At 40.8% G+C, this 14,394-nt stretch overlaps 1 long non-coding RNA gene across 1 annotated transcript in view; it reads left to right on the top strand.

The window, feature by feature from the left end:
- LOC115374095 (uncharacterized) overlaps window positions 1-10,722 on the top strand; it is a 145,504-nt gene extending 134,782 nt beyond the window's left edge. The window contains exon 4 of the long non-coding RNA XR_003929593.1: window positions 10,527-10,722. This is a non-coding gene — a long non-coding RNA (uncharacterized LOC115374095). The remainder of the gene's footprint in view (window positions 1-10,526) is intronic.
- The last annotated feature ends 3,672 nt before the right edge of the window (window positions 10,723-14,394 follow it).

The following is a 14,394-nucleotide window of genomic DNA, read 5'->3' as shown; positions in this document are numbered from 1 at the left end:
AATGTGTGTCTGTATGCATACACTATATTACCAAAAGTATTCGCTCACCCATTCAAATGATCAGAATCAGGTGTCCTAATCACTTGGCCTGGCCACAGGTGTATAAAATCAAGCACTCAGGCATGCAGACTGTGAAACAAGACATTTGTGAAAGAATGGGCCGCTCTCAGGAGCTCAGTGAATTCCAGCGTGGAACTGTCATAGGATGCCACCTGTGCAACAAATCCAGTCGTGAAATTTCCTTGCTCCTAAATATTCCACAGTCAACTGTCAGCTCTATTATAACAAAATGGAAGCGTTTGGGAACAACAGCAACTCAGCCACGAAGTGGTAGGCCATGTAAAGTGACGGAGAGGGGTCAGCGGATGCTGAAGCGTATAGTGCAAAGAGGTCGCCGACTTTCGGCACAGTCAATTACTACAGAGCTACAAACTTCATGTGACCTTCAGATTAGCCCAAGTACAGTACGCAGAGAGCTTCATGGAATGGGTTTCCATGGCCGAGCAGCTGCAGCCAAGCCACACATCACCAAGTGCAATGCAAAGCGTCGGATGCAATGGTGTAAAGCACGCCGCCACTGGCCTCTAGAGCAGTGGAGACGCGTTCTCTGGAGTGATGAATCACGCTTTTCCATCTGGCAATCTGATGGACAAGTCTGGGTTTGGAGGTTGCCAGGAGAACGGTACATTTCAGACTGCATTGTGCCGACTGTGAAATTTGGTGGAGGAGGAATTATGGTGTGGGGTTGTTTTTCAGGAGCTGGACTTGGCCCCTTAGTTCCAGTGAAAGGAACTTTGAATGCTTCAGGATACCAAAACATTTTGGACAATTCCATGCTCCCAACCTTGTGGGAACAGTTTGGAGCGGGCCCCTTCCTCTTCCAACATGACTGTGCACCAGTGCACAAAGCAAGGTCCATAAAGACATGGATGACAGAGTCTGGTGTGGATGAACTTGACTGGCCTGCACAGAGTCCTGACCTGAACCCGATAGAACACCTTTGGGATGAATTAGAGCGGAGACTGAGAGCCAGGCCTTCTCGACCAACATCAGTGTGTGACCTCACCAATGCGCTTTTGGAAGAATGGTCAAAAATTCCTATAAACACTCTCCTCAACCTTGTGGACAGTCTTCCCAGAAGAGTTGAAGCTGTAATAGCTGCAAAAGGTGGACCGAGATCATATTGAACTCTATGGGTTAGGAATGGGATGGCACTTCAGTTCATAGTATGAGTAAAGGCAGGTGAGCGAATACTTTTGGTAATATAGTGTATGTGTGTGTCCATTTGAAGTGAAAGAGGAGGATGCAGGTGTATGGTCAGGGAGAGAAAAACAGAAAAACAGAAATGTGACGTATATGAAACTTTTCCTTGGTCAAGAGTCATCGAATTACACAGTGACAATAGTAAAAGTTGTGAATTTAGTTTAAAAAAAAATGCAGACTAGGTGAATAAATTCTGCGTGAAGTGGATGAAATGAGCAACAGAAATGAAATCAGACTGTGGCTGCTCCAGGCTAGGAAAAATAAGGCTTTCATATCAATTATTTTGTCCAGTGACCCCAAACTAATGATGCACTGTTCAGCTGAAGTAATGAATCAGATTGGTGCTTGATATCGATCAATATTTCAAGTTTTGATCTCACTGTTAATATCAGAATAGAAGTGATTTTGGTGCATCTTATACTAAGTAAACTAACTAAGTAAAAAAGGTTGATAATGTGCAAAAAAAAAAAAAAATGAAAATGTGAAAAATGAAATGAAATGTTAAAAATGTGTTAAAGCAGTTGTGGAGCTTAATGTTCAGAGCAACCAAACAAAACTCTCATGTAGTGCATGGATCTTAAGGATCTTTGTACCAAATGTGAAAGCCCATCCACCACTGCTGTATGTAAAGTATTACTAAATTTAACCGGAGTGTTTAAGAGAAGTCGGATGGACCAAGCGACTGACAAAACAAAGTGACTATGTTTTTTTCATGTTTTATCAAAGCATTGAGGAATGTTTTATGAAACTCATTTTTATCCCATGGCAAGACTTGTCTTGTCACTGCAGTGTTGCTTTTTTGTTACTGTGTGAAAGATGGTTAGACTGTTTTTGTTTGTGTTTTTAACTGGACCCAGCTACAGAATTTCTGGAAACCTTTGATTTAGTTATAAATGTTATAAATGATACTGATGTGGCGTCACATGCGCTGTACGTCCTTCAAAAATCAAGGGCCATTATTTGACTGCTGCAATTTAACAAATGTAACTTTCTCTCGCTCTTTCACACACGCAGTTGTCCACACACACACACACACCCAGACAAAATCATAACGATCTCACTGAATCCAGCGATATGAGGAAAGCTGACTTTTCCACATCAAGAAGAGTGTGGGCGAAGAAGGGCATTATCAGCCCCAGAGAAAGATAAGAGTTACGTCGGTCCACCAGTCCTGTGTTAAAAAAAAAAGAAAATCCAAAGGTCACCCGAGCTTGACTTGAGACAGGCAGACATGGAGACATTGAAGGTCAGAGAGATTGAAGGGGTAATCCATTCACAAGGATGACAACCACACCTTCAGTTTCAGTTGGGCCCGTTTCCTCATATGTTTCCTCTCCAAAGCCACACTTTTGTTTTTTGCTATTCCAGAGAGTGCATGGGCATTCCTTGTCCTAGTAGAGAGGGCAAAATTACCGCTATTACCATACAGAAAAGGTGACTGGGAGAGAGAGAGAGAGGGAAAGAGAAACAGCAACAGGGAGAGGATGACAGTGCACAGGAGAGCAGGTAATATCCAGTCGCATATTAATTGTAGCAGAGCTCACATAACTGAGGCCTCTTGGGGTTACAAGCTTGGGACATAATAATAACAAAATCACTGCAACTGAAATCATTATGAATCATAGGATGTAAGGCTAAGCTGTGAAATGGATGTAAACACTCCAACAGCAAAAGACAATCTTGAAAATGGAATTTGCCTATGTTTTATGAGGTAATAAATTAAGTCAGCTTGTACATTAGGCACCGGCAATACACACACCATCTATTTGGGCGAAAATTGGAATGTAAACAAATCGAGCCGCACCTCGGGAATAAGCCTGAGTATGATCTCCTTTTCTTGCCAGATTCACAGAATAGTAATCAATTCAACGACGACTTCCACTTCTGACTCATAATGGTGAAAGGCTGTATATTTGAATGCATTAATCAGAGGTTTCTCCTGTATCCTTTTCACTGTCTGCCTTGCTGTTAACGTCTTTTCCTCAAGCCTAAAGCAAAATCACCTCTGACTTTGTTATTCCTGACATTTAAATTGCCACATTTTAAAACCCAGTAATAGTTCACAATAGCGCACATCTTGCCACAGCAGCCAGTGGAGTTGGCGCTCAAGGTGTGTTCACAAGAGGCACGTTTGGAGCAGTTCACCGAGGCACTTGAGCGTTTACACCTTCAGTTTGTTGGGTGGGAGAGAACAATGCCATTTGAACTCGTGAAATAAATTCACCAAAATGCTTGAAAATGAAGGATTCAGTCCTCGTCCAAGCGAATGGTAGTGCAGTTTGTTAGGAGTGAGAATGTAATCTGAAGTGAAGGGGCCCAACCTAAAACACAAAGTGTTATGGGTATAAGGAGACAGATGTTGAGCCCAGCGGAACAAAATGAACGGAGAGCACACTACTATTTGGACTGATGATCATTTTTAACCATTTCTTAACACGCTGAACATACAATGGAAAGGCACAATGGATAAGAGGTTATCAAAGTGTGAGCAGTGTGAACCTCAGTGTGGCACATGCAATATGCAACAAGGAAAAATTTTCCACCACAGGCTTCGTAAGTCTGCCGTGACATTGAGCACAAATTTTTACCCAAATATGGAATTCTGGATCAAACTCATTTTCTCTATGAGGAAAATCCATGGGTTTTCACATAATCATTCCTGTCACAGTCTGTGATTTAAGCTAAATGGGAATGGATCCGCTGAATTCTGTTGCCATTTTCCAACTGGAAGATGTTTTTTAATGCTAATAAAAAGCTAACACTGTGACCTGTTAAATATGTCACAGCTGGCCATAGCCGTAACCAGGATACTGAGGATGGGGGTGCGTGGGAGGGGCATTTCTGTGATAATGAGAATTTCAACACTGTCAGATTGCTGTTTGAAGAACACCAAATACCACACCAAAATTACACCTACGAATATTTGGCCAACTAGTACACTTTATAGTACAGTTTATAGTTAGATATACAGTGAGATCCGTTGGCATATACACTGCAAGATGCAAAGTTGGTCTCCAGGAAGTTTACATTGTTACTAGATAAAATGTAGCGTGTAGCATGTTTCATTCACCATGCTAACTTTTTGACATTTCAAAAATGGTAAAAAGAGTAAAAACAGTGCAAAGAATAATCCACTGGAAGAATGAGGAAATCTATTTTTTTGTGGACGTAAGTGTGCTGAAAACTTCCACCAACAATACCGCATTTTGAAAGCTGGAGGTGAATTTAACTGTCAGTATCTGAAAAAAATGATGCTGTAAAAAATCTCCAATTTCAAGGTGACCATAGACATCCAGAAGAAAAATCTATTGGAACTGCGTGCATATCTATGAGGTTATAACGTTTTTTTTATCAAGCAAAATAAAAGAAAAATGTCCTCATAGCTTGTATCAAAATGGAATCTCTGAATCTGAGACGGAGACAGAAAGAGAGAGAGAAAGAAGGACTGCAATTAGTTCATTCTCGCTGTCCCTGTAGGCTACCATAATTACTGCAGTAGCAGCGCAACTCCATTTAAACGCCAACTCACTTGACCACAGAGCATAGACAGTGGAGGACTGGGAGCACTGGGTGAGAGGAGCTGCACCGGCACGCTCACTCACCCCCACACAACTGCAACATACACATAAAAAAAGATGTTTTCAATCCCTAGTTATTTATACAGTTACATAGCTCTGATTTTGTTTTTTGAATAACACATAATTACCAAAGTCCAGACATTCGGCATCCTCACAGCTGGCTACAGCCACGTGACTGGCTGCTCTCTGACCAGCTTTGTCCACTAAATTTATGGCTAGAGTCATTCTGGCTTGCTACTGAACCATAAAGATACGTGGTTACCTAGCTACCATGTTCATTTCTTTGGCTGATATGTCATTGATTTTTTAAGGATGACAACAAGCGGATGGAGAATCAATACAACTCCTGTCATGTGTGACGGGTCATCACAGGCAGCTAGGACCATTTAACGGTTTGTTTATTGAAATTACACAAAATGTTACAGTAGATATATCATAAAAAATGTTAGAAAAACTGTTTTTGCCAAGGACAACAAACTCAAGGTATGATTACACCCTAAAATGTCACTTGAGAAAACTCTCCTTGTGAGTATCTATAGCACCATGCTGTTTGGATCTATTTAGCTGTCCTGTATCATGTATTACGTCACTCCCCAGCTTGAAGACAGCTGCCGTCCAACAGTGTGGAGCCATTAGGAGTGGAACTTCTCCAGGGGCTAAACCCCAGCTCAGATTTTCTCAGCCTCTCGCCCTATGACCGAGAGTCCTCTCTGCTGAGCCTAATCTGACAGGATGCTAATAGATCGTCTAATTAACATAATGTCCACCCATTAGGAGTGGTTAACCTTTGACTCATCACACTGACAGGGCTAATAGGAGAAGCAGAAAGGAGGCATGGATGCTCATGCACTGTGAACTCGTTTTATTTACACTTTATTGACATACTTGCACAGTCTATGCACATGTATATGCACATGGATGCAAGTATTCTCGTATCTGTGACTCTTTGACAAACTCACACATACACACACATACGCACGCAGACACTGTATCAGATATTCACATCGCTGCCCCCAACTATTCTTCTTGTCCAGCCCAGTCAATTGCAGCAGTCCTTAAGCTATGCTATCAGGCTGAGCCACCCTCGACGACAGGAGCAGAGAGCGGTCAGGCCATTGTCATTTCACCTCACTGAACCACCACGGGCATCTGACTGCCAGTCAAGTCACCAAACCCGTCTACCGCTTTCTGCAACTTTGAACTTTTGTTCGCATGCACACACAGACGGGCACACATAACATGCACACACGCACGCCCACCAACACATGCACACACGCCAGTGATCTGTCATGACGTCTCATTCCACCTCATTCCCTCAGACCCCTGCTTCTTTCTAATTGAGGCGGCAGCGAATACAATTATGGTGAGAATCATCCCGGACTGATGTGAGGACGGATTAACGGGATTAAGAAGATAATCTGTTGACCCTCTGCCCCCAGCGCAGTATGTGGCTGGGAAGGCAATTTGAAGCAGAGAGAAAAAGAGATAGGGGTGCTTTAATGAGTGAGCTGACGAAAGCCTCTGACCACTGAGACGCTTGCTTACTGTGCCACTGGGGATTACTTCCTGCAAGTCTCCCCTCCACACACTCACCTTAACCCCCCAGGCACACCCAGCACCCACAGACCCCCATCAGCCCCTATGCATGCATTCTCAAAGGCTGCAGCTTCATAAAACAGCAGTACGCCTGCTCTGTTGTGAACATGGTCCAGATTCTTATCTTTTCCTGTCTATTAGATTTAACGCCTATTTGAGAAATGGGAGTTCAGACATTGTGAAGATAGTGATTATCTTCATCTGCGCTGAAGAAAAGGGCCATTCTTTGTGGAATGAACTTTTAATTTATAGAATAACGTTTTCCTGACAGAAACCTCTTCTTTAGTTCATTCTACATGTTAAATAAGTTGCATCAATCTGATGCATGGTACATGGAGATTAGTTTTTTTAAGGGAAAAAAAATGATTGGTGAAAATATAAATTTTTGTTCATATTGGTGATTGTTAGCCTTAACGATGACCACTGACTGCAGATCATATTTTACCTACTTTTATTTGCCACTGCATCGCTGATTCAATGTAAAACATTTCCATCTCAACAAGTCATTTAATTTCATAGTGAGTCTTAGTCTGGCATGGCCAGACCAATTCGAAAATGCGAATTAGTCTGCAACCTTTCAGTTTATTTTTGATTTCCAAGGGGTGTTATCAACAGTCGCAGACCAAAATGCCTCTGGATGCAATTGGATAGGCCTACAACCAATCATAACAGTGAAATGTGTGACGTAGCACTGAACGACCATTGAGCCTGACGTCAGTCATCGCATCAAACCCACCCCATATGATTGTGATCGGCCTCACCTGGGCCAGGTCAGCTGGAAGTCTGTCTGAATAGGAGGGCGAACAGACCAAACTCCAGGGCAAATAACCTGAGCTGGCAGATTTGTCTGGTTCAACTCGGTCTTAAAATGTTGTTTTACTCAAAATAATTGAAATATCTGCCATATTGATGAGATAAGCCCACTTGTTTCCAGTGCAGTTCCAGATGTTTCAGGATTTGTTCTGGGAACAAGAATAAATATGTTGAAACAGGGAAGAATAAGGCAAAATGTATTTTCTCCCATATGGGCTGTAAGCAACCGTAGAATCACGTGATGTTGATCTGTGATGCATTTCTAATACATGATGAGGTGTGGTGCTCTGCAACAGTGAACTTAATATACAGCGCTCATGGGTTTTAGTTGTGCTCATGACCTGTGTTGCAAGTCATCTTCCCTCTCTTTCCCATGTTTCTTGTCACTATCCGCCGTTCAAACAGTACTGTCTAATAAAGTAGAAATGAAGCGATTCATCCCAAAATGAGATGTCCACCTTTTGACACCTGTCTCATACAAACTGACAGTGAGTGTAAAAATGCAAACAAAACACACTTTTCAGAGAATAATAAGTAACTTGTAGCCTTAGTTGACAAAATGATAGTATATTTCCACAATGGGCACTCTTTTAAAAAACATACCCTGGAAAAGAATTAAAGTGCAATAGTCTATTGAGCTTCCATGTGAAATATGCAGTTGAGTCACCCTGAAGTTGCATCACGCCGTCCGCAATTAGACATGCACATCAGATAAGTTCAGCCAAACAAATTGATTAGTCAGACATGTTCCAGCAGGGCCAGCCATGCTGTATTAATTGCTATGCCAACTTTTGTCGTATCCGCAGGGCTAGTCGACAATCTTTGGATCTGAGTAATCTTTGTCTTTTAATCTTATGTATGTATACCTCTTTGAAGAAAACTTTCCGGACCATAAACATGCATTGGTAACCATTATATAATACCACAATACCCCTGAGGACCTGTTTGTTATGATTGTGAGTAGTTTGGTGATATCAGCAGCCCTCTCCTGTATCTCATACCTATATTATTGCTTGACTGTCAGAGCCATAAATACAGTAAAAAAAAAAATGCAATTTCAGGAGCTGTTTCTATATTATATAAGATGTATAACTGACAAGGGAGTGGTTGGGATTTTTTTTTTTCTCGACTAGACACTGTGATTAGTGAGTGTGTAACTGCATCAGTCAAACTGATGAACCCTGCACATGCTGAATGGTATCACTCAGCAACAGGAAACAAATTTTTCATGAGCATAGGGTTAAAATAGAGGTTGCATTTTTGTTTAATGTTTGATACACTTCTCAATAATGTCATAAATGTTGTATAAAAGTGATACCATACTCAAGGACATGCTGTATTGTGGTTATTACTGCAGTCATGGCAACAAGGTTTCAAGAACCACAAGGTCTGACTCCCACTGCTGCGTCATTGCCTCATTAAATAAAGAAAGGTGGGCAGTGATGCTAATTGGCATATTGTCATAGTCTTCTTAATGTGTTAATGCCCTTTTACAGGTCAGTAGATTTGAAATTAGAACAAAAGTTGCAAGCCCAACTCTGTTAATTTCTTTAACTGTGCCGCTCTCAGGGTTGGCTTTGTCATTATAAATGCACACTGGGTGGCTGAGCTTTGTTCAAACTCACAGAGCTTTGTTTTAATTCTTGTGGAGATTCCAAGCTTTCCAGAGATACCAAATCTGTCCTGCTGAATCACAGGGAAATGTATATAAAATGATGCATGACATGTAGATATTTTCCATTTGATGTGATGCTGCAGCCGTAAAACAATGGCATCTTGGGTTTGAATATTTCACCCCAAAGTAACTGTGATGTAGCTTCAATGAAGTGTTGCAGCCAGCAGATACAGAATATGCATGTCACATTATCATATGTGGAATATGGAAAAAGTTTTTTTCTAAGTGTGAAGCTTCTTAGGGCGAAATTGGAGGTAATTCAGAATTCATGCAGTAAATGTACTTGTCCTACATGCAAACCAACTGATTCAAGTGGGGCAACATAGACCAAAAATTAGATCTAACAAAGACGAAATGAGAATTAATTCAGCACACGCTTTAATGTTTAATACTGAGGCAAAAGAGTCATTTTCCTGTTTGCCTCCAATGCATTATGATAAAGACAAAACATACAAAAGAACATTCAGTGTAGAAATTGAACTCGGGAGGCCTACGAGCTCAACCGATTGATCAGTAAAGATGGGTGCCCCTGGGAATCTGCCTCCTCAGTGCTGCCTTCTTTTTCTTGTTTCAGAACGAAAGGATTCACTGTTGCATATTCTATACTGTGCTTTAAGTCTAGCGTGCTTTTTTGTACTCAGTATGCCACACTAGAAGAAAAATATTTCAGATTTCAGCAAAAAAGCACGGTGCTTTACTGGTCACATAGCAACAGCAACTGGAACTTCACACATGCATATGAACACATCTGTCCGTATCAGTTAATTGAGGGATTTGTGATTGATTTCTTTGTGCAGCATATCACAGAGCATGCTGCATGATATCAACGGGGTCTTTGCAGTTTTTTAAACATAACACGAAACCCTGACGAAGGCTCTGCCCAAAATGTTGGTGAAATAAACCCGAGAAAAAGAGGCGTGTGTGTACGGCTTTGCTTTGTTTCCAGACAGAAGTAACAAAGCAGAAAGATTGGTGTGAATGTTTTTTTTTCTGTCAAAGGCCGTATGTGTATGTGTGCATGTGCCTGTATGTTTTATAGCCAAGGGGCTCTGATTGCTGTCCACATTGTGTGCTGAGTCAGGAGGCTGTCCTGTGGTTTTTCAATCACAACCCGCATGGAGCGACTGGTTTCTCATTTTGGCCAAAGATAGGACCTACACACACTGTCACTATTTTTAGTGGCCACACTAGATTTTCAGCCACTAAAGATAAAAAAAAAAATGTGTAGCTTTTACCCAATACCCCCTGACCTCTTAAACACACACACACACACACCCTCTCTCACTCTTGTTTTCTCTTCCTCTCTCACTCCTAGGCACTCATGCTAACACAGACAGACATAAATGAGGTCACTGGTGGCTGTGCATGAGCACCTATGCACAGTCAAACCCGTCACATGCTTCTGTGAAAAAGTTATTTCCAGCTGAAATTCCCACATTTGTTCACCATTTCCCCTGCGATTCCATAAACTTGTGGGACTTTGCCCAGCGTCTGCCTCACCATTTGTCTCGTATCATGCATATTTGATGTACGCTTTGTGTTTGTCAGCTACCATGTGACAAGCATGGCTATTGCCTCATTTCTGTTTCTTTCCACATGAGGTGCTGGGATTGAATAAAACGACTGAAAATGCGGGAGCAAGTGGATGCAGCAGGATGCAGCAGAATCACAGTGGTTACCACCATCGTGCCATGTTTTACACTGCCGCTGCACTGTAAATTGTACTTTTCTTTGTTTTTCTTTGAGTTAAAGCGATTCAGTTTGAATTTTTAATCCCTGCTAGGAGGCATATGTGTTTGTCGGACAGGATAAAAGAATAAAACAGAACAAATTCTTGAGCCTGATTTTTTTTTTTTTTTTCAATTAGGGAAAAAAAGTCACAGAACAAATTTTGCAAAGGAGCAATCTGGTAAAAAACACAGAGACAACCCCCACTTCAAATCATATTTTATCATCCCGTTAAACACATACACATTAAAGTTTACGTGGTTAATTTGTTCTTGGATCTACTAATTTGTTCTTTGATCTACTCATTTGTTCTTAGAGCTACAGATTTTTCACTTCAAGCACCATGAACCGATAGACTGAGGTTGACTATTTCAACTTTCCCTGAAGGCCATGACCGTGTTAATTGTCTGGAAGTCTCTTCCAGGCTGATGGACATTCACTTTATCTACATCTCTGTCACTCTGAGCCATCCACACACACATACTGTACATATTATGTGTAATTTCTCTGAAACAACAACATTGCAACAACACTGTCATTTGCTTAAAACCATTCACGAACCACATTAATCATAATAATCCAGCTTCTCCTGGGTTGAATATAAAGCGAGTGTTGTATTAGGGAAGATGCTGAGGCAAGCAAATTTTCTCTTTTTTCACAGGCTCATTTTCAGCGAAAGCGCTGTGTTTTCCTTTCACTTGAGAGGAAAAGACGCTGGGTAATGTTGTGCGTAAACTCTTTCTATTCCTTCATCAAAGCTTGCATTGGGCGTTAGAGTGAGCAGTGAGACACACTGTCGAGGGAGCTGATGTTTTGACATGTAAACTATATGCACATACTCCTGACTCAAAGAAGAAAGAATACATAAGAAAGTGCCGTATTTCTTTTCATTGGGGAGATCTATAGCAAAGGTATGTATTTTGAAAAACATAACCAAAGCACAGCTGATTTTCCCAGCCATGTCAGCCTCACAATGTCAAAAATACCTTCTCCAAGCTGGAGGTGTTTTTTCTTATTTTTTAAATTCCTCTGCCATATTTCTGGTCAGCAGTACCAGGTGGAATATCATATCAGATTTTGCCTTTTTTTGTAGACCTTTATCGCCAAATTGGCCATGTAATCTTAAACATTTCCTCGAGGAAGATTACACAAGCATATTTCCTGGGTCTGGAATCAGGAGAATTGACTGCATTCGAGGGAAGCCCGTCAAGGATTGTCACATTTTTTTTCCCCTTAAATGTAATTATTTGAAATCTCCCAACGGCACAAAAGAGTAGAAAACCAGATTAGACATTGCATTTCCCCTGCACCCTTTGTGAAACAGCTGCAGACCATCTTCCACAAGTTGCATGTGTGATTTTTTTTGTTTTGTTTTATGAATGCATAGATATAAAAGGATGGATATATCCCAGGATTTCCCAACAAATTCAAAGCTTTGCCAACTGGCTTATGAGTACCTAAAAATGGGCAACATTTGTATTTACAATTAGCCAATTATCTTCAAGATCTCAAAAGATAATAATACTGTCCCTCAGTAATATTCAACTAATTAGGAGGAGTCTGTTGAGACCTTAATTGTGGTAGATAATGCTTTAATTTCTCGAATTAAAATGGTGCACCTCACTCTTAATTGTTGGTGTTTTTTTAAGAGAGGGTTGATTTTGTGCTGGCTGTCTGATAATGATTTTGTGGCCAAATTTGATAACCAGCTCTAGCTGATGCTTTCTTCAAGTTTTATATTAAGTTTTTGGTTGTGATACTTGCAGAGGTCACAGAAAGTTTACCAAAACTGCAGTTAAGACAGAAATTTGCGAGGAAGCAAAGAAATGCAAATTTGTTCTGAGATAACATTGATGCATGCAATTTGTCCCCCCACGCAATGAAATCAGGTCAGGGCTGTGGATCAGACTGTTGACATCAGTCATTACATAGTGGCACTGTGGCCTGACATATGAAAAATAACACCAGTTGGCCAAGTGGGGGCGCTGTAATGAAAGGTCACACTTTTTTTTTTTTTTTTTTTTTTTAACTGGATTGAGCTGTCTCAGACACCACTGTTCTGATTTTGATAAAAACCTCCAGGGACCAAGCATTAAAAAATACACCATTTGGCCATGGAGGCGTATAATTAAAGGTCAACATTTCAAATTTTGAAAGAGTGTCATTCCTACACCGTAAGTCCAAATAACATAAAAATTGTTACACAAGTATCCTTACAAATTTCCCAAACTGACCTTATGAAGACATCACAGTTAAATATAAAACAATACATAAATATTCAGAGCAATAAAGCATTGTGGCACTGTGCCCGGGTGTTTATTAAAGACATTACTATGGCTGGCCTGATAGGGGCACTGTATTAAATGTCACAATTTGAAATCCTGTAACTGCTGAATTTTCATGAACTAATGATGGAATGACGCATCTCCTTGCTGACTGGCACCAGAGGTGTCTGCATGATTCATGTGAGACAACATGTTTGTTTTGGTAATACAGAAGCTGTTCTTAACAATGGAGGAAGATCAGCTATTTGTGTATATGACTCTGGTGTGAGGCCCATTCTTCAATCCAGCCATTTAACTTGGTTGCTAAGGCAACAGGCTTTCCTGGGTGATAGCGGTGATGAGGGAGCGATTGCTGATAAGTTGAGACTATCTGACTTCAAGACAGGCCACAAGTTTTCTCCCCTCGGTGCAAAACACTTTAGTCTTATTTCAGCACAAAGGATGCTGCATTATGCAATACTTTGCAACGGTGGAGTGGCAGGTTCATACCAGTAACATGTTTAAGACGAAACAGGCAGGTCACTTTAACGCAACTGAACATACACTGACAGCCGTTTTCTACTCATTTTCCACCACAAGTGAAATCTGTGCGCCTTTTTTCAACACGAGACATTTTTTTTTCCCACCAACATCATTTCTTGTGACCTTGTTTCAAAGTAGACCCATATTTGTCAAAGCAGCATGGGCATGCTCTATCCTCGTAAACCAACATTGATATCATCATTTGATCATCTGTATGGCATGAATGTAGAAATACTGTTATTACATGAAGAAATTGTCTTCTCTACAAAATCTCGCATTAGAAATGCCAGCTAGTTAATGTCAAGAATATTACAAGGAGTAGTTGTAACGCCTGTGTTACATAGTGTTTTTGCGCCTCAACCATCTTGTTAAAGGGCAGAAAGACATTTTACTCTTTGCCAGACTGAATGGATTTGAACTTTACTATTTCAATAACTGAAGGAGCCACACAATTAAAACCATTTAAAGGATAAGTTTGGCCTTATGTGAAGGAGCCAGTTGTCAGTGTAAAAACATGATGTAAAACTCACAACCACTTGTCCTCAGGAGAACAGTTAAATGATTCAGAATCATTTGATAGTGATCACACCTTTCAAAGCATTGGAGAAACTGGAAGAATATTAAGTGGCTCTTTATGTAGTAAAATGATACGATGATGCAGCTGTACTCCTGTAATTGCACTTCCACCCCCCTGAACTCAAATTATAAAAGAAACTGACCACAGTCTGAATTTCGGCAGCACTGGCTAGGCCATAACAAGATAAAAATACACTGTTTTCCAGCCAGCCGTCACTGGGAAATGATTGTTGCTCACCATTTCCACACCTTCCCAGATCCCACATACACACTTCGACACAAATTGCACCATAACAAAATCCTGAGGGCCTTCAGCTCGCCGCTGGATGGCTGTTAGGCAGGTTGAACATTTCCTTAT

Source organism: Myripristis murdjan, chromosome 2 (assembly GCF_902150065.1).
Source record: "Myripristis murdjan chromosome 2, fMyrMur1.1, whole genome shotgun sequence".
NCBI lineage: Eukaryota > Metazoa > Chordata > Actinopteri > Holocentriformes > Holocentridae > Myripristis > Myripristis murdjan.
The sequence above is the reverse complement of the archived record's forward strand: the minus strand, read 5'-3'. Positions and strand labels throughout refer to the sequence as shown.